The sequence below is a fragment of the Sapajus apella genome, unplaced genomic scaffold, assembly GCF_009761245.1.
Source record: "Sapajus apella isolate SASKATOON/1434 unplaced genomic scaffold, GSC_monkey_1.0 scaffold44, whole genome shotgun sequence".
In the NCBI taxonomy this organism is placed as follows: Eukaryota; Metazoa; Chordata; class Mammalia; order Primates; family Cebidae; genus Sapajus; species Sapajus apella.
Genome location: NW_022436984.1, coordinates 19,305,947 through 19,325,199, shown reverse-complemented (window position 1 = coordinate 19,325,199; position 19,253 = coordinate 19,305,947). Strand labels below are relative to the sequence as shown.

Genomic DNA, 19,253 nt, shown 5'->3' with positions numbered 1-19,253 from the left:
TAACTGAGTTTCCTAATCTAGAAAATGGGGCCAATAATAGCACATAATTCACGGGGTCACTGCAAGGAACAAATAAGCTAATACATGCAAAACTTGAGAGACTAGCTGGCACACAAGTGCTCATGTAAGGTCAACTATTGTTATTTTCTCTCATCTTTTAAGAGGGCTCTGCTAATGATATTTTTTTTTTTCTCGCAACAATTTCTATTTCCTATCATCTTTGGCCACCATCTCTCACAAAAGCTATGGGAATTCTGGCAGTTCCAATTCCACGCGCCTTTTTCTCTGGACAACTCTCCTCTTCCCAAGAACTTCAGAAACTCTATGAGGGGCCTGGCTGTATAAAAGACCACCTCCCTGATACCTTTATGTAGCCCTTATTCTTCAGTCTCCTTCGGTTCATTGAAGACCACTGCCTAAGCAGTTTATTTCGATTTTGTGAAAATATTTTATAAACCTTTTAGGGCAGGGGTCATTTCCAGGCTTCCTCGAGTCCTCAGAGAGAGCTACTCTCTCTTCTGATGGCTTCAGCTCACCAATATAGGGATGAGCTAATAGTCTGCTTGGTTTATGAAAATGGGGGAGCAACAGGCATGTGTATGGGGTAAGATGACAATGATTTGGTTGACTTTCTTTAAAAACAGCTTTGAGATAAATCACACACCATAGATTCACCCATGTAAAGTGTACAACTCAAATGTTTTAGTATATTCAGAGATACGTACTAAACCATCACCCGTTTTAGAACATTTTCATTACCTCAAAAAGAAACTCCTTATCCTTTAGCAATCACCCGCTATTCTCTGATTCCCCACCCCCAGCCCTATGCAGCCACGAGTTACTTTCTGTCTCCAAGGATTTCCCCATTCTGGACATTTCATATGAGTGCAATCATGTAATTTGTGGTCTTTTGCATCTGAAGTCAGTTACTTAGCATAATATTATCAGTTACTTTGCATAATGTCATCCATATCAGTGCTTCATTCCTTTTTATGGCTCAACCATGGATATTTCACATTTTATTTATCCATTCAGCAGTTGACGGCCATTCGGGTGACTTCTGCTTTTTGGCTATTATGGATAACACTGCTATGAACATGCATGCTCAGGTTTCTGTGTGGACAAGTGTTTTCACTTCTCTGGGGATTATACCTAGGAGTGGAATTGCTGGGTTATACGGCAACCATGTTTAATCATTTGAAGAACTGCCAGAGAGTCTTCCAAAGCAGCTACACCATTTTACATTCCTGTTTTGGGTTACTGAGTGGGCACTTAGAAAGCCCCAAGCTGAGGCCTCAGTGTGCACTCCATCATCTTCCAAAGTTTATCCTCAAGCTGATGTTACTTTGCTTTCCTCCATGAGACCTTAACATACGTTTTTCTTTTATCAAACAGGAGCTTGACTGAGAGATTGTTTAGGTCCTGCCTAAACATTGAAGCGTTGTTCCTATCAGTGGAGCTACTAGTTCTGGAGATCTAGGGTAATGGGTGTGTCTGAACTGGCTGGGGCCACAAATACATGTACAGACATGGCCTGAGGAGCTGTCACTCAGCCACTGGCAGGGCCAGGATGAGAGAAGCCAGTTCCCAGGTCCCAAGCCTCCTCCTCTCCTACTGCCCCAGTGTCTGCCCTTCACCCACTCATGCACCTTTTTCCACACCTAATGAACACTGGCACTACTGACTCCCTGAGCGTTGAGGATGTCCTGCAGGGTGTATTCTCCTTTGGGGAGGTTCTGATATCTACTTCTTTCTGCTTTCGCCCATCAGAAAGGACTCCACACATGCCATGCTACATGTCTGTTGGTTGTTTCCTGGGTTTTTCTCTAGTCCCAACCCTAGAGCCAAAGAAGGCCTAGATTTTCCAGGAAAAGGTGGGGGGACTTCATGACAATGATCTACGATCTGTTGGGATGCCCTTCTCAGTGGTGTTTGTCTCGCGGTGGCCTTCCCCACCCCAAATCCCACCGGTGTTCTCCAAACGTGAGACAAACAGCAGAGAACATCCCATGGCCCTCTGCTGGAGGCCAGTTCACACTGAAAGAGGGGTGCAGCAGCAAGTTCCCCAAATTCAACCCCAAGACAAGGCACAAACACACTTTAGTGGAAAGGCAGCAAGTAAGAGAGACCAGAGGGCAGAAGGCAAATGCCACTGCCTACCCTGGCTTTCCTGTGGTCTCTCTAGGCAAGTAATTTAGAGATCACATGCTCGGAAAGGAAGCAGGTGTCCAATTCCAAGCCTACAGAGTCCACAGCTCAGCCCAGCCGTCCCACACCTTGTTTCCAAGCTCCACACCGATCCTGACTCACTGGATGTGTTCTCTCCCTTGACAGGTTGTCCGTACAGCATCAGCTCAAGAACCCAATTCATCAGCTCTTTTCCCTTCTGTCCACCCCACAACCCCTCCTTGTCTCCCTACCCCTGATGTCTTGTTTTCAATTAAATTCAAGTGGAACCAGCTGTTTCCATATAACAACCTTGATTTACATGCAGCTTATCCAGCCCACGTGGGCTGGCCTCCAGCCTAACTGTTCTGACACCCTCTCCGGGTGGCTGTCCATCCCAGCTGGCATGCCCTGGCCACTGCCATATCATGGCAGCTCTCCCTGAAGAGGAGGGCTGTGTGACAGCAAAGGGGAATGAACACAACTTAGATGGTGAAAGGAGCTGTGAGACCCTCCAGCCTCTGCAACATTCAATAATACAACCTGTTCCTTTGGGCTTCTGCAAAATGCAAACTGGTAAGACATGCTCTGAAGACCTGTGGTTCTCCCCTCCCTTCCCATTTCCCCCTCACCAACTTAGCCCTGAGGTGACTCAGCCCCAAGCCCACAGCAGAGGACTCTAGCCCATGAAGTCATTCCTACGTGTGCTTTTAGTTTCCAGCTGGTGGACAGATTGGTTTACTATATACAACCATAAAGCTTCAGAAATTTGGGTTGAATTTGAATCATCTGGTTTTAAAGTAACTATAGAAACCTAAAAAATGGTTTATGTGGTGATTGTTTTTTCCTCCTCCAACTGCATTTATTGTCTGAATCCTTTTCTGTCCTGGTCCTCACAGTCCTTGCAAAATGCTAGTTGAATAGAGTCTGAATCTTAAATATGTATTGTTGATAAAATTGTTTGGTACAATGACCAGAGCTTAACTAAAAATAAATGAGTTACAATTTTGAAAAACCTTAAAGCTGTTCCAGAGACTAGACAAGAGAAAGCTAAAGACCACATGACACAGTCTTTACCCTTCCTGGGGCAGGAATGGCCCCGCCTGCCCCTTCCACAGCCAGCACATGAAATTCTACCTGTAGTAGGAAGTAAATGTATGAACAAGACACTCTGTAATGGGGCTTTACTGTGTTTAGATTGTATGCTCTTTTAAATGTACTGTAATCTGCACAGATCAGAGCACCTAAGATTCCCAATTTGGCTAAAGAAATACTCAATTTGAGAGGATGTGAAGATTTCTCAAATAAAACATGATCTGCAGACTTTGCCAAATAAGAAACTTCCTGTGCTGGGTGCAATGGCTCACCCCTGTAATCCCAGCACTTTGGAAGAGCACTTTGAGGATCACTTGAGCTCAGGAGTTCAAGACCATCCTGGGCAACATAGTGAGACCCCCATCTCTACACACGAAAACCTTTTTAAATTAGCAGATGTGGTAGTACACACCTGTAGTCCCAGCTAATTGAGAAGCTGAGATGGGATGATTGCTTGAGATCAGGAGGTCAAGATTGCAGTGAGCTGTGTTCTCACCTCTACACTCTAGCCTGGATGATAAATCTAGACCCTGTCTCAAAAAAAATAGGAATTTCTCAGTGCATATAGAAGAACTAATTCTCTCTCCTGTCATAAAGATACTACATTTTAAAAAACTTTAAAGGAAAAGTAAGTAGAGATAGAAAAAACTAACATGAAATCCACCAGATACCACACCCTTCTCGATGTCCTTAGCATTCCTTCTCAACATGACCATCCCTCACTTGAGCCCTAGAGCCACCCTAAACTCTCCAAGTTCTAGCACCAATTTTTCAAAGCTCCCCACTCAGACAAATTTTTCTCCCAGATGACAAGTCTGTGTTGAAGGGATGTAGATGCTGCATAATTCACCACAGTGGGAGAAATACCCTGATTTCTCTCTCAGATTTCTTAAATCTACCCACGACTACAGGTGAGCCCCATCTGTGGGACAGTGGGAGAGGAGGCGGCTTGGGGCCTAAGAACTGGCTTATCTCCTCCTAGCCCTGCCAGTTACTGAGTGACCTCTACTCAGCCCATGTCTGTACATGAGACCAAGGGCACATGTGCCAACCAACACAAAACAAGGCCACGACTGGGCTCCACCAGCACCACCCTCTGCTGAGCTACATGCAAACAAGAAAAAGATCACATGAATTTGATAAAACTTTGAGATATCTGAAAATCGACATCTACCTCTAGGAGGCCTCAAGACCTTTCATGTGTCCTTTGTCTACTCCTCAGCTGGAAACAACTTACTCCTGCAAAGATCCAAAAGAACCTAAATCTCTAATGATAAGGAGGCTGAATTCTTTAGGATTCACTCAAGTTTTGGGAGATTCTAAAATACTCATACAAAACAGCTGATTCCCAATCTTATTAATATTTAAACCCTTCCTTCTTGGAAATTCATGCCATAGATCTTAAAGATGTGCTTAGAGAAGCTAAGAACACATGCATTAAACACTTAAATCTATTCATTACCAAAAAATGAAGCAAAAAAAAAAAAAATAGAGACCATTGGGCTGAAAGAACAGCATGCTTTAGTCCTTCATTACATTATTTTGCAGAAAACATCAGGTGGAAAGATCAAAAATCTCAGTGTAAAATACAATATGGAGCCTGAGCACAGTGGCTCATGCCTGTAATCCCAGCATTTTGGGAGGCCGAGGCAGGCAGATCATGTGAGGTAGGGAGTTTGAGACCAGCCCGGCCAACATGGTGAAAAGCCGTCTCTACTAAAAACACAAAAATTAACTGGATGTGTTCACTTGAACCCAGGAGGTGGAGGTTGCAGTGAGCCGAGGTCATGCCACTGCATTCCAGCCTGGGTGACAAAGACTCTTGTCTCAAAAAAAAAAAAATTTTTTTTTTGAAAAGTCGTAGCAAAAGGATACTTTTTTTCAGCAGCTGATAGTAAGAGAAAGTGGGGTTTTGAGGGAAAACCAAGAAAGAGTTCCCTATTATGCATGCAGGGATCACTCCCCAAAAGCTGAGTGCTTTTACACAGCCATGCATGGCATTCATCACCTCCTATGTGTGCCGAGCCAATAAAAGCAACACTTGATTAACTTGCCATCAGTGAAAGACCTTATGGACTCTCTAAAGTTTCTAATCAGATTATGGTTCATTGACTTTAACATGTGTAGAAAGAATCTGCTGAGGAAGCCCTAAATCCATGGGCCAGGCAGAGGAAGAAGAACCTAGGAAGCGATGGGGGATGATCGGCCTAGGGAAGCAGGAGAAAACATGGCGGTAGGGACTGGTTCCCAAACCAAAGAGCAAAGAAACAGGTATCAATCTCGAGCACTTCCTGGACCACCATGTGCCACAATCCCTAAATCTAGATCTACAGCACAGAACACTCCTGAGCTCCAGACCCAGGGAGCCACCAGCCCTCTGGACCACACATCGTTGAGAAACATCCAACTCCGCATGTCCAAAAAGAGCTTGTCACTGCCTCTGGTGTCCCCATATTCAGTCACTGGACCTACCATCCACCCATCTTATTAGCTATTCTAGACACTCCAGCATTTACCCTACACTTGGCTTGCATCGTTATTCTTTGAATTCACATATGAATTTTTTATCTTCTTAATTATAAACTCCTTAATGCCCTCACAGCACCTAGCATGATACTGTATGCTTACATGTAATTTAAGTCGTAAGTTATGTGAGGACTAGAATGTGAATTACACTTTGCTACATGGGTAGAGCTGCTAAGAGCTCTTAACATTGTTAATGATTTCAATCCAGGAAGAAAAGTCCTAGGCTCCATTAAGTTTGTAGGCCACAGATAAAATCTCATTAAATTCTGCATCAAGGATAAAAAGAAAGGAGGGTTCCAATCTCATGTTTTTCTAAGACTTGAGGAACAGACACTCAAGTTTGGGAGGGCTGCCTTATCAGGGAAGTCCTAGAATCACCGTGGATAAGAGGTCACATTGTGTTGTGCTGTAATGTGTCTATTTATATAATGGCTCCTCTCCCTGACGACACGTTAGACACCAGGACGGCAGGGACAACATCTGCAGGTTTTATTTCCAACAGCCCTGGAATGCACTCAATTAATTACTTGTTCTAGTGAGTGAGTGAGTAGATGGATGGACAGACAGAAAAGCTGGTTTACTAATGCTGAAGTAGGCCTTTCGGCCAGAAGCCCCAAAAACTAGGGCTGGAGAGATCAGGCCAGGCCACAAGACTTCAAGCAGCTCTCAAAGGAACATGAGGCTCCTTTTCCAGATACCAGAACTAAGAGTCATTTACTCCAAGGAATACCAGAACCCAGAGCTCCACTGAACAGGGAGTCTGTACCAGGAACCAAGAGCTCTTGCTGGCCGGGCATGGTTGCTCACGCCTGTAATCCCAGCACTCTGGGAGGCCAAGGCAGGCAGATTGCTTGAACCTAGGAGTTCAAGACCAGCCTGGGCAACATGGCAAAACCTCATCTCTACAAAAAAAATATAAAAATTAGTCTGGTGTGATGGTGCTCACCTGTGGTCCCAGCTACTCTGAAGGATGAGGTGGGAGGATCATCTGTGCCCAGGGAGTTTGGGCTGTAGTTAAATGTGATTGCATCACTGCACTCCAGCCCGGGTGACAAAACGAGACCCTGTCTCAAAAGAAAAGAGCTCGTCTAGACAAAACACTTCTGAGGAGCATCTCCTGCTGTCTGACAGCACCTTCTCCCACAGAGCATTCAAGACACCACCTTACTTCTCCGAAGTCTGGGGCTTAGAGAAGACACACTTGATGCTGGTACGTGTTTAGCTCCCTCATTGAGTGGCTCCTGCCCACCAGCTCCAGATACTTTGACAACGTCACTATGGAACCACTGTATCCTCAGAGTGGCCCCGTAAGGTATGGGCTTGAACTCCATCAGGACTTCATTCTGCGCTCTGGCAGGGGTTGGATGGTGGCCCCCAGGAGGCTGCTAGGCAGCTGACTGCATATATGTGTGGCCCCACACCCTGGAACTAAGTCTATTTTGTCATTTCCAAATGACAGACCCTTCTCTCGAAAGCTCTTTCTGTGTAATCTACCATGTTAGAAGCCCCCAAGTTCCACCCAGCTGCTCCAGTGCAGATTTTTGGTGAGATGTGCTTCTAAGGTGCATTCCTAATGCCACTCCATGCCGCCTCCAGGGCCTGTCTCTCATGTCCCCAGGGAGGCTCCTTAACCCTTCTGAATTATCTCGACTGCCACGAGCTGTCAGAAGCCTTCTCTGATGAAGGCTCAAGCTGTGAGCCTCCACCTTCCCCATTCAAGGCCCTGCAGTGCACAGCAGACCCCACTCATTCCCAAGTCAAGGCACTCCTCCTCCACCAAGTGGAGGCTAAGCAGGCCCAGGGTGATGGCTGTGTGTGTTTTTCTTCCTCTCTCCTCCTCCTTGCACCTGGGGCTCAACCCCAGAACAGTGCCCAGACCCTGCAGCTGCAGAGACGGAGATCATGGGACCCTCTATCTATTACTGATTAGCCATCTAGCTCCAGGCCAGACATTCACCCCTCATCTTTACTCTGACATGGGATAACACCTTCCCTGTCTGTCTTTCAGAGTCTTGTAGAAACCCCAGAGATGGTCAAAGTACTTTGAAAAACAAATGCTTGCCATCATTCCTGGCATTGTTCTTCTCTTTCCCCAGTTCTACGAAGTGGGTGTAGCTATGACCTGCTGCACTAGAAGAACTGGGGAAAGAGAAAGCCCCTGATACTCCATTACCAAAATGTTTGGGAAACATTCTCCCAACTCCCTGGAAAACTGAAAACTTTTGTCTAGTTTTTCATTCTAGATAAGGACAACAGCAACACAACCAACCACCATGACAAGCAGCAGCAGTTGACGTATCAGCACGTGCTGAGACTTGCCAGAGACCAGGACACACACTATCGCCATTCATTCTCATCACAGTCCTACCAGGAAGCTACAGAAATCATGTTATCTGTACTTATCAGATAAAATATAGAAAACCTGGAGAAGGTAAAATAACAAAGCTACCAAGTGGCAGTATAAGACTAAACGCAGGCCCAGTTCACCTTTCTCACCTGTGACCATTGTGGAGCAATCCCTCCACCTTCCTTGAAGCCAGGTAACATAACCAAGTCAGTTATCTTCAGGCGTGGAGGACTCCTAAAGTCATAGAAAATGGACTGACAGAGACAGAGGAGTCATATAATCAGCCCATCCCTCTATTCTAGCAAAGAATACTCTTTCAAAGCAATTTCTCATATGGTCTCCACGATTCAGGGAAAAGGGACCTTGTTTAGCCCAGAGGCATGGCCTCCTGGAAACAGTCACAGCTGCTTCAAGTCACATCTGGGATTTTTTGACCCCCAAGAGACTCTGTCATGCTCTGCATGCATAATGCAGCATTTCTGAGCAGGTAAAACACTCTCCTCCAGGGCAGTGTACATGCTCTCTAGCCCTGGTTTGTATTCCCAGTGGTTCCTTTTTCTGAGAAGAATGGTAGGGAAGGTTGTGCCACAGTGGGGCTAGGCAGGTGTCAGTGGGAAAAAAAGACAACTTAAAAATAAACCCAGCTCTTCCTAATGTTGATTGATAAACATTTCCCCTGAAAATTTGTAAAGTAAACCCCTTAGGCTGAAAATGCCAGTGGTCAGTATCTCCTGGGTAAATGCAGAGTAATACTGAAGCCTTTGCTCAGGCTGGAAACAAAGGCCCACACATGGCAGCTGCTCAATGCAATCTCCACCTCTCCATTGACAAAGCCCATGAGTAGTGGTTCTGGTTTTTCACTTTGTGATCGGCATCCCTTTTTGCCCTGTTTCCCATTTCCCAGTCTCCCATCTCCTTCTACACACACACACGACACTCAGCAAACTCACCACTGCACACTTTTTGCCAGGCCTTCACGCTGTGTGGTTTGCTGCACAGCAGAACCAGCGTGGGACTCTGTCCAGCACATCCTGGACTGCTCACCGCCCCTGGCCAGGCCTGCAGCTCTAACCCCCAACCTTGGGGGCTCTCCCAGCCTCAGAACCATCTTTCCTCCGTGTTCACCACAGGCCCTACCTCCAATAGGTAAGAAGGAGTTAAGGGAAAAAACAAAGAGCGTTTACTGAGCCCCTGCTGTGAGACACCGTGCTGGGCCATCCAGCAGGCAACATTTCATTTAATGATTGTAACAAACTTGGTCAGGAAGTGTGAAGTAGCCAAGGCTCAGAGATATTAAGAAACTCACCCAAAGACCCTGAGCTAATAACCAATGGAGTTAAGGTTTGAACCTTAGCCTATACCCATCTAAGCTGCTCCCAGGTGATTCTTTCTATCATGCAGCTCACATGCCCACAGTAGCACTAGGCTAGAGAAAGCGTGTTTGTGGACACGAACGTCTCCCCACTGGGTGGCAAACGCTTTCAGGGTGGGCTTCCTGTCTTAGCACTCTTTAGATTCCTCACCACCTCCTCCTTCCATTTCCCAGTTACTCCTAGTCTGGAACTCTGCACACAGCCGTTGCGACTCAGTTCACAGTGACGATGGCCCTCAGAGATACTTAGGGCGAGGCTCCAGTTATGTGAGATGTTTTTTCTTAACAGCAATTTAGCAGTGGCATTTTTAGAATCATTAACTACAAGGGGAGCTACACGTCACTGATATTAGATGTCTCATTTTGCATTAAGTACCTTGTGGCATGACCTGAGGTATCCTGGTCACACATTCCTGGGCACTTGGCCGGGGCTGAGTTTACTGGAAAGGGCCATTTACAGAAATGCCACTCTGTCACTTCTACCTTGCATATAAGCAGAAGTGTGATTCCGGTTCTATTTGAGGGAGAAGGCAGTAGACTGTCTCCATGGCAACCCCAAGCAGCATGTGGAACCAGAGCCTAAATAAGGTTTGGGGAAAATTAAGTTGTTGACCACGTGTTTGCCCCACCTTGTCATGGGCAGTGGCTTGGAATACCTACTGAGGGGAAGGAGACAGGTATGCTGACCTGGAGGGGATGTTCCAGGAACAAGTCCTGCAAGCACTGACTCACTGACTCCTGCCCGGATGGCTTTTCTAAATGCCTTGCTGTGAAATGGTAGCCTCACCAGGAAAACTAAGCACAGAATGGGGGTAGGGGAGAAGGAAGAAGAATTTGGAACACACTTGCTAGTTTCCCTAAGGTTTTATTTTCTCTGATTTTTGTTAGCTTTGTTTATTTTAACAATTTTCTAAATTTTAGCGTATTCTCAGCTATGCCCCTTAGGAACAACACGGCCACTATCATTTCAGGAGCAGTCCTGGCTCAGCTGTAGGCTGGCCACACTTTAAGAATTTCCCTTGGAATGGAATCACGATGCTTGGGATGGGGAAGACTATGATGCACAGTGCTGGCAAGTCTGCTGCCTTGTTAATATCAGCTCTAATAAGAAAATGAACATCCACATCCCCCTCTGGTGCCTACCACCTCGTGATACTCGGCAAACTTGTGAACCAATTGGAGCCTTAGTTTCCTGGGGACAATAATCTTCATTCATCTCATAATGATTTTGAATATCAAATAAGATAATGACCATGAGAGTGCTTTGTAAGATAACATAATTTGCAAATGGAAGTAAGTGATACTACTACCACTAATAAGTGCAGGATTTAATGCAAAGAAGTTGCATTACGAATGACGCTATCTTAGCAAAACTGGTGCTTTTCTCTGCCAATCTTTGTCTAAGTTCAAAAGGAGATGGTGAAAGAAGTCTCCACGACTGGCTGGCTTCAAGGTCAAGACTCTGTCACTCATTTTTAAAGTGGTGCAAAGAGTGGCCAATTGATTGGACACGGAAATCGGAGTGCTAAGTAGAAAGCTGCCTGAACGGAGGACGGCAGGGCTCAGCGGAAGGAGAGGGATATGAATCTGCCCATTATACAGCCTGCTGCCTGCCCCCATCTCTGTGGTTTTGCCCACCCTGGAGGATATTCCTTCTCATACAGGGAAATCGTGGCAATGTTCTCCCAGAGAGATCCTTCACATTGCCCTAGTGGGGCCTCAGCAGCCTCTTCAGTCTTGTTCCTATCTGGCCAGCGCTGAGAAACCTGAGGGTGGGAAGGAACACAGGATTAGCTCACGAGTCGTGGCTTTTGATGGAAAAGACAGCCAGGCTATACCAACGCATCCTCGGAACCCTTGTCCCTCAGATGTGGTCCACAAAGTAGCAAGGCCAGGAGCTGGTTTGAAATGCAGAAGCCACAGGCACATGGTCACCCACTGAGTAAGAAACTGCATCGTAACATAATGCACTGTTCCCATGGGCTAAGCCTTTGTCTAGCGGGCAAGAGAGGGTGGAGCAGGTGCTTCTGGTCACACTTGCTTAGCGCTCGGGAGCAGACTGGATCATCAAGTCTCTAAACCCTAGATCCCTTGCTCCTGGTCCATTTCAGGCTGTGTACTGTGGGGCCTGCAATGCTGTCCTCCTCCGCATGGCCCAGGGCCTGGCTGCCTCATCAGCATTTGCTTCTTCCCAGTGCCTAGAAGTTATTTTTCTTTCCCTTCAGCCTGTGCCTGAGAAGGAGCAATGATGAGACTGGGAAACTGAAGGAGGTAAGGGTAAACAGAGGCATGTGAGGGGCCACATGACTTAGATGCAGTTCCTTCCCCTCGGCCAGTGGTATGATCAAGCTCCTGAGGTCTTGGCTTCCATCCCCACCCATTCATTAACCAGCCACTTAAACTCTGGAAAACGCCTCAAAGGTCTTCTTCTGCTTCCCCCATCTCAAAAATGGGTTGATAATCGCCCTCCCTGCCTCAGAGATTTGAAAAGGACAAAGCCGGAAAGAATCCTAGGAGGTGAAAACTGGGAGGGGCGTGGGAGATCATTCTGGACAGGGAGTTTTGTTTAACATAGATACCAGGCACTGTTCTCGGCACTCAGCAAGTATTATTAGCTTAGAGGATTGGCACAGCGAGGCTATGAAGTAGGGACTGCTGTGACGCCCACTTCAGAAGGAGACAGCAGAGACCCAGAGGTGGGCGTTGGCTCACCCCGGTGGTACAGCTGCGCAGTGGTGCTGTGCCCCACTTGGCCTTGGAGATGTGGCCACGGCAGATGTGGGCTCATGCTCCTTCTCCCTGGACAGAACAGTGCACAGAATGGAGGCCACGATGTTTGGCGCTGGGAAAGTGACACATGTGACACGGGAAGCAGGCTTGAGCACATGCTCACCAGCTGCCGTGCCACTGCACAGAAAGACGAACAGGGCCTGCGATGACGCCCTCAGAAGCATGCTCCGTCCATCGTTACCTCCCTGGCAGACACAAACTCGTCTTAGTTTCGTCCACGGCAGCGTAATTACACCAGCAGCTCCTCAGCAAGTGTGGTGTGGGCCTTGCAGATGTTCTTGACTTTTGAACCCAGACAAAATCCAGTGCATTCGGATATTTCCTCAATAGCCAATCTGCCTGCCTCTCATTCCTGAAAGTCACTCAATAGGGGGCTGATTTATTTTTTCCTTTGCCAACTGCCAGTCCACTTAAAACCTTTGTATTTTCAGTTAGATGCTCTGTGATAGTTGAGGCTTCATTTTTCTCTTCTCTCAGGCTTTCTTCCCATCGCTGGCCTGATTGTGTCAGCAATCCTGGCATTTTACCTTTGCTCCTCAGAAATTTAACATGGAGCGTGTCCACTCTGACCGCCTTTCTTCCGTCTTTACCACTTGGACCTCCGCCACCTTATTTTGGAGCAATTGGGGCCCCACCCAGCATGGTCCCTACAGGGGTTATGGGGAGACACTGTGTACATTTCTCTCTGTGTTCTCTGGGCCCAAGCTGGCAACACAGCCCCTTAAAGAAGGGCGCCAGGGGAGGCCCACAAAACATTGTCCCTGCCAAGTGCAGGGTGTGACCCATCTCTGAAGATGTTCCGAGAATCAAACAGAAGTTTCCGTCAGTGCTGGCCCCAGGCCTCTGCAGGCGGGCATATACAGCAGGCACCTCAGAAGCTGTCGTCACACTGATGCCCAGAGCTGCCACCTGACAGAGGGCGGGCCAGCAGCAACAGATCAAGTCCTTGGCTCCTGCTGCCCCCCACAGATGAGTAAGGGGAGCATCACCCTGTCGAGGCAGAGGCAGCTTCCCCCAACCTAACCCAGCAGAGTAAGATCAAAGGATGGCCCTGGAATCCCATCAGCCAGGCCCATAAACCAGAGGAAAGATGTTTGGGAGACATTGGAAACCCATCACCCTCTGCCTGCCCTTGAATTAGAGCCATGCACAGCACCACAGGTAGAAAGGTCTTGCCCTGGTTTAACTGTGTTTTGCTTTTGCTTTAGTAAATGAACAACTTTAAGTCTTCAGAGTATCTCAGAGCAATTCTGCAGCTGAAGATCCACAGGGGTTTAATGAGCCCAACTGCCTCCAACTTCCTGCCTTTAGAAACCTGTTCTCTGCCCCTTGGCAGTGTCTTGCCCCAAGCAGAGCGGCCTATGCCCTGTGAGCAGTGCAGCCTGGGGGCTCAGCACCAGCACGCCGCATGGTGATCCAAATGACCAGGAGCTGCCCAAAAGGCCACGTGACTGAGACTCTTCCCCTAGGCCTTAGCAATCAGGTAGTGGCTTTCCCTCCCTAGCTCCAGCAATGTGTCAGGTAGTGTTGGGGGAGCAGGAAAGCAGCTGCATTTGGGTCTAGCGAGTTAGGATAGTCCATGTTAGATTCTAGCATACGCTACCATGATACCAAGCCATGCTCCATACTCGGGTCATGTGGGTAAGGGAGGAGGGCTGAAAGTGCATCATCACTGAAGGCAGCCTGGCCACCAGGCCCTGCATGTGCTCATACCCCATGCCCCGCACAGGCACATCCTTCCTCCCAGGGAACCTCTTGGACTAAAGACCTTTAAGGAAATTATTCCCACTGTGGGAGCCACATCTCACCCAGTCTGTAATTCTGAGTCCTGAGTACAGAGTTAAGTAAGCAGTTCAGGTCAACACGTGTGTTCAGAGACTATAAAGAGCCCGGGCCGGTCTCCATTTACCCTTCAGTAAACATCCTATTTTCATATATCACCACCTGCCATCCACCCTCTCAGCGCCAGAGGTTCCCCAGCTAGGACCCTGGCCAGCCCTCAGTCCCTTAGGAAGGACCTACAGGGCCAAGATATGCAGAGCCCGGTGAAAGCCTTGCTTTGCCCAGCTCTTAGGAAAGCTCACGGGGCTCCAACGTGCTTAAGCTGTGTTTTACTAGATGGCAGGGTATTTTTAGTTGCCATAGTCTACTATGGCCCATCAACAACCAATCTGGCCCCAGCAAAATAGATTTCAGCTCCCTCAGCACTAGTCTCCTAGCAATCAGCTCATCAATATGTATAATGTTTAGAAGCCGGATATTGATTGTGGAATCTAATGGACTCATTCAGGTTTCACCTTGACCTCTGAATTACTTTTTTTGGAGCTTCCCTCTTTTCCCATTACCAGATTCCAAAGCTGGGTTAGGGTGGGCTATGCTGGAGAGCCAGCCATGAGGTTCCTGGGGCTTGGCCATAAATCAAGGATGCTCTTGAGCCAGGGTTTGCCCCAGCCGGGGTGAGAGAGCCTGTACTACTGCCTGCCCCAGCATCACTCTGAATTAACAAGGAGCTGCTGTTGCCATAGGATACAGCAAGCACCAGTGGTGTGGTTAACACCATAGCAGCCAGTGAGTCCTTGTGTCACCGTGCCTGCTGGAGTCATGTGGATCCCCTGTCACTGTCTGTACAATGGTCAGCAAAGGCTACCGGCTCTCCATGGTCCGTGCCCTGTATCTCACATGTGGCCCTGCAACTCCCTGGGTTCTCTTGACTCCTCCCCCAGGGCTCACCAACACATTCACAGCACATAGGCTCACCCAGCCCCCCTCATCGATCCCTGCCATCAGGAGAACGTCCCATGCTGGAGAAAAGGTAGGCTTCTGGGGCAGAGGGGAGACAGGAAGAGTTTTGGGGAAGAGGAGCGCACCTGGGACAGGTGGTCCAGGCAACGGGCAGGTCATGGGGAGAAGTTTTCGAGAAAGACATTAGTTTGATTCCTTTTCTTCCTGGTGAGATCCTCGAGCACAGCCCACTTACAGTAAGCCCTGGCCAGTTAGTAATCATCACTGCACGTGGCGCTAAGACATTTCGCTTCTTGGCAGGGGAAGAAATGCCCAGAGCCCAACCCACCAAGCACGCCTCTGCCTTCTCCAAAGGCTCATCTCATCCAGAGCCAGGACAGAGATATGGCTTTTTAAAACACTGTTTCATTTTCACATGTGATATAATTCAGTGTCCTCCATTACAAATACCAAAAGTGAGAGTTGGCACTGTTAAGAACCCTCATCTTCTCCGCACTGCGATTTGCCCTGGATGGGCATGTGCCCTCCCCCACAGTGTTCATCACGGGCAGGGAACTTGGAGTTCTTTTGGTTTCAAGACTTCTCGGTTCACACAACTGGCTTCTAAGAAATGATTTTTTTTTTTTTTTTGCGTTTTTAAGAGGATCTAAAAAGCTGAAAATCTTTTTTAGTAACATTTTGGATCTTGCACTTGATTCAATATAGGCATATTGGGAGGCAAAGGTGGGCAGATCACTTGAGGCCAGGAGTTCGAGACCAGCCTGGCCAATACGGTGAAAGCCCATCTCTACTAAAATTACAAAAATTAGCCGGGAATGGTGGTGTGTGCCTGTAGCCCCAGCTACCCAGGAGGCTGAGGCATGACAGTCACTTAAACCCAGGTTGGGGAGGCTGCAGTGAACCAGGCTCATGCCACTGCACTCCAGCCTGGGCAACAGAGCGAGACTCTGTCTCAAAAAAACTAAAAACAAGCAAAAAAAAAAAAAAAAACTGACAGGCTACAACCTCTCATATACAAATGTTCCCAAACTGAGGGGAATAGGATAAAAGTGATGAGTGGGAAGAGGGTTTGAGGATGTATTAACCCATTTCCAAGAGGTCGGACTTGAGCTCTCTAAAAGTTGGAATCAGTCCTCAATGCCTTACCTTGTACATTCTACATCACTTTCTGGTCTGTGTGTCTAGGCTTCCCTGAACATCTTACATGGGGCTACCAGACAGAAGATAAAAATACAAGATGCCCAGTTATGTTTCAATTCCAGAAAAAATAATTCTTTATAAGTATGTCCCATGTAATATTTGGAACGTAGTTATACTAAAACATTACAGACTTGATCTGAAGTTCACATTTAACAGTGTCCTGTATCTTATCTGCAACTCTAATCCTGCCGGCTCTTTCGGCCTCATCTTCCCTCACAGCCCCAGCTGCTGCAACCCTGTCCCAGGGGGATGGTGAAGCCATACCATTGACACAAAATCCTTCCTCATATCTCAGATGAAGAAAAGGGGCTGCTCTGTCTATGGAGTACCCATTCTTTACTGCTTTACTTTCCTAATAAACTTGTTTTCACTTAAAAAAAAAAGGAATAATATTCACAAAATAAGTATTTTTTAAAGCATGTGTTATGTGCCTGTTAGTATACGGAGTAATAACTTCTGAACCAAGATGGCCCTAGGATATTTGTTGCCAGGTGGGGATCCCTTGGAGGACTCCTCATTCACTGACTTATTTAATGAAGTCCCTCTGACTTCCTTCCATTCAACTCCCTTGGGCACTCTGACCACTGAAAACATGACTATTGATAGTGATTCACACTAAAACACATACTGAAATGAAATCATTTAGGCTAGCATTTCCTCAGCAATTATATTATTTGGAACTAAACTATATTCATGTAGGATCCTCCTGGGGGAAAAAAAAACCCACACAATTCCATAATCAAATAAGCAGGAAATTGCTATATATGCCCATCTGGGGAAGTCACTGTACATCAGCATGCAAAGGCCTGAGGAGTCGTGCCATACAGAAACTCCCAGTTGCTTACTCAGGCTCTATCCAAACTTATTTGGCCAGAGTCCACTGAACTCCAGTTCCCTTTTAATAGCTATTAATCCTACAGATAGCACTTTGGATATCAGAAATGTAAATGTTTTTCAAACACAACTGACCCTTGAATTACTGTTTCTTTCTACCCCCTACTTTGGGTCTGGGGACTGGGTTTTTCAGAAGTCTTCCTAGCCAAGCTCCCAGACCAGTGCAGTCAGAGTCTTCCTTGAAGACCTTACCCAAGTTCCAGCTCCAAGAATGTCCCTGACCTTCCTGGCCTCTCCTGCCCACCCTAGCCACTTTCTTGCTTCTGACTTTTCTAGTAACTATTCCCAGCACACCTATTCACACATCCCATGTCCTCGGGATGTTAATCCAAACTATCCTGATCTGACTTTTGCTAGTATTTTCTGATTACTTCATTTGCTAGTATTTTCTGATTACTTCATATTTTAGCTCCTCATGCAGACTTGAAGCTACCCATGGGCAATACCCTCTTGTTGGACCACAGCCCCTTAGAGCAAGATGGGCTGGGCATCAGCAGGCTTTTGGAAAGAGCTTATAGGCAGAATTCTATTCATTGTATTTATTACACTCATGTTCCAATTACTGTAGGTTTCAGAACAAGGGAAGTTTTCTAAGACAGCCATAAGCTTTCTTCTCTTATGCACTATGAGGGATAAGAGATGAATCCCAAAGTGGCCTTCTGGGCCCATCTTGTTACACCTAACCATCACCATACCTGGGTGAACGCTCAATTCCAACACAAGTGGAAGTGGGAAAGACCTAAGAGTTTAAGAAAGTTTCATGAGGGTGAAATAATTTCCTAGTTTATAAGTCAAAATTCCCAAGGACTATGCAGTCTACAACCTAGAAGCTCAGATGATTTCAGTTATTCTGTCCTGGGAAATACCACTTCACTATCCTAAGGCAAAGATGGCCAAGTACTCTTATAAAATGTTACAGCAAAATGATCTATTCTTAAACCCTGAAGTCACCATATTCTTTTAATGTGCCTGGATGGACTTTTTTTTTTTTTTTTTTACACAAACATTGTGTGTGAGCTTCATCACAAACCAAGGCCAGTAGAATACAGATTTCCAAGAGTTCAACTGCATTTCCATATTCTTCAGGGAGCTTTAATCTTCTACCCCAAGACTGACTTAAAAAGAAAAATCTGAGCAACAACAGGAGAGTTCTCTAAGATACATAATGGGAAATGTAAACACATTGTACCAATCAACTGTGCACACACTTCATTATCCCAGTAGCTTATTTCTTTCCATCTCAAGAGAATTATAAAAAAATCCTTCAAACTCTACACTCAGATCTTTAAATAGCCTCAGTTTCCAAGGTGAAATAGACTGATCTTCTAAACGATAACAAGTAAAAAAGCTATCAGCCATATGTTGACTTTTGTAAATCGGTTCTTTTCTAAGACTCAAGTCTTTCCAAGAAGGCCAAGGGCAACCTTTATTGGATCTAGTTCCTAAAGGTATTAAATGAGAAATATGCGATCAGGCTAGCACATTACCTAGGAGGAAATGTTATCAGGTCTGAGCATTTGGCCTTGGATAAGAAACATTTTAACATTCTGAAACATTAATGCCTTGTTTGTCCCCAACTCAATCCTCAAGCGACTGATGAGGAATACTCAACACAGACGGTTTTGAAAGCACAATTGGTACTAAGTTCTGGATTTTGTAGCAATTTTTCTGCATCTCAAATCTCAATGAGATTTCCAGTAAAATGGATTCCAAACATCTATATACACAGAATTTATGATATCAAATCATTTCTGATCATTTAGGACTTAGCCCAAATGTCAATTCATCAGAATCTTTCCCTAGACACCCCAGCTAAAGCATCTCCACCCTACACAGGTGAGGCCTGGTTCTCACTGTGTTAATTACCCAATTCTTTTATCAAAGTTCTTATAGTACCTGTATTGCCTTACTCATTTGTTAAGTGTGGACTGTTCATCTCTCCTTGAGAAAGCAATCTAGATCTCCTTGCAGTCAGGCCCTCAGTATCCCAAAATCTTATGCCTGGCAGCATAAATTTAGGAACAAATTACATTTTTAAAAGATTTTGTTGGCCGGGAGCAGTGGTTCATGCCTATAATCACAGCACTTTGGGAGGCTGAGGCAGGCGGATCACAAGGTCAA

At 46.3% G+C, this 19,253-nt stretch overlaps 1 protein-coding gene and 1 long non-coding RNA gene across 3 annotated transcripts in view; both read right to left on the bottom strand.

The window, feature by feature from the left end:
• PRKCE (protein kinase C epsilon) overlaps positions 1-19,253 on the bottom strand; it is a 535,093-nt gene that overhangs the window by 266,935 nt on the left and 248,905 nt on the right. The gene's annotated exons all lie outside the window — the stretch shown is intronic.
• On the bottom strand, positions 10,384-15,836 carry LOC116524300. Its single transcript, XR_004257264.1, has 2 exons — positions 15,595-15,836; positions 10,384-14,109 (listed from the first exon to the last, which is right to left on the bottom strand). It is a non-coding gene; the product is annotated as an uncharacterized LOC116524300 (long non-coding RNA).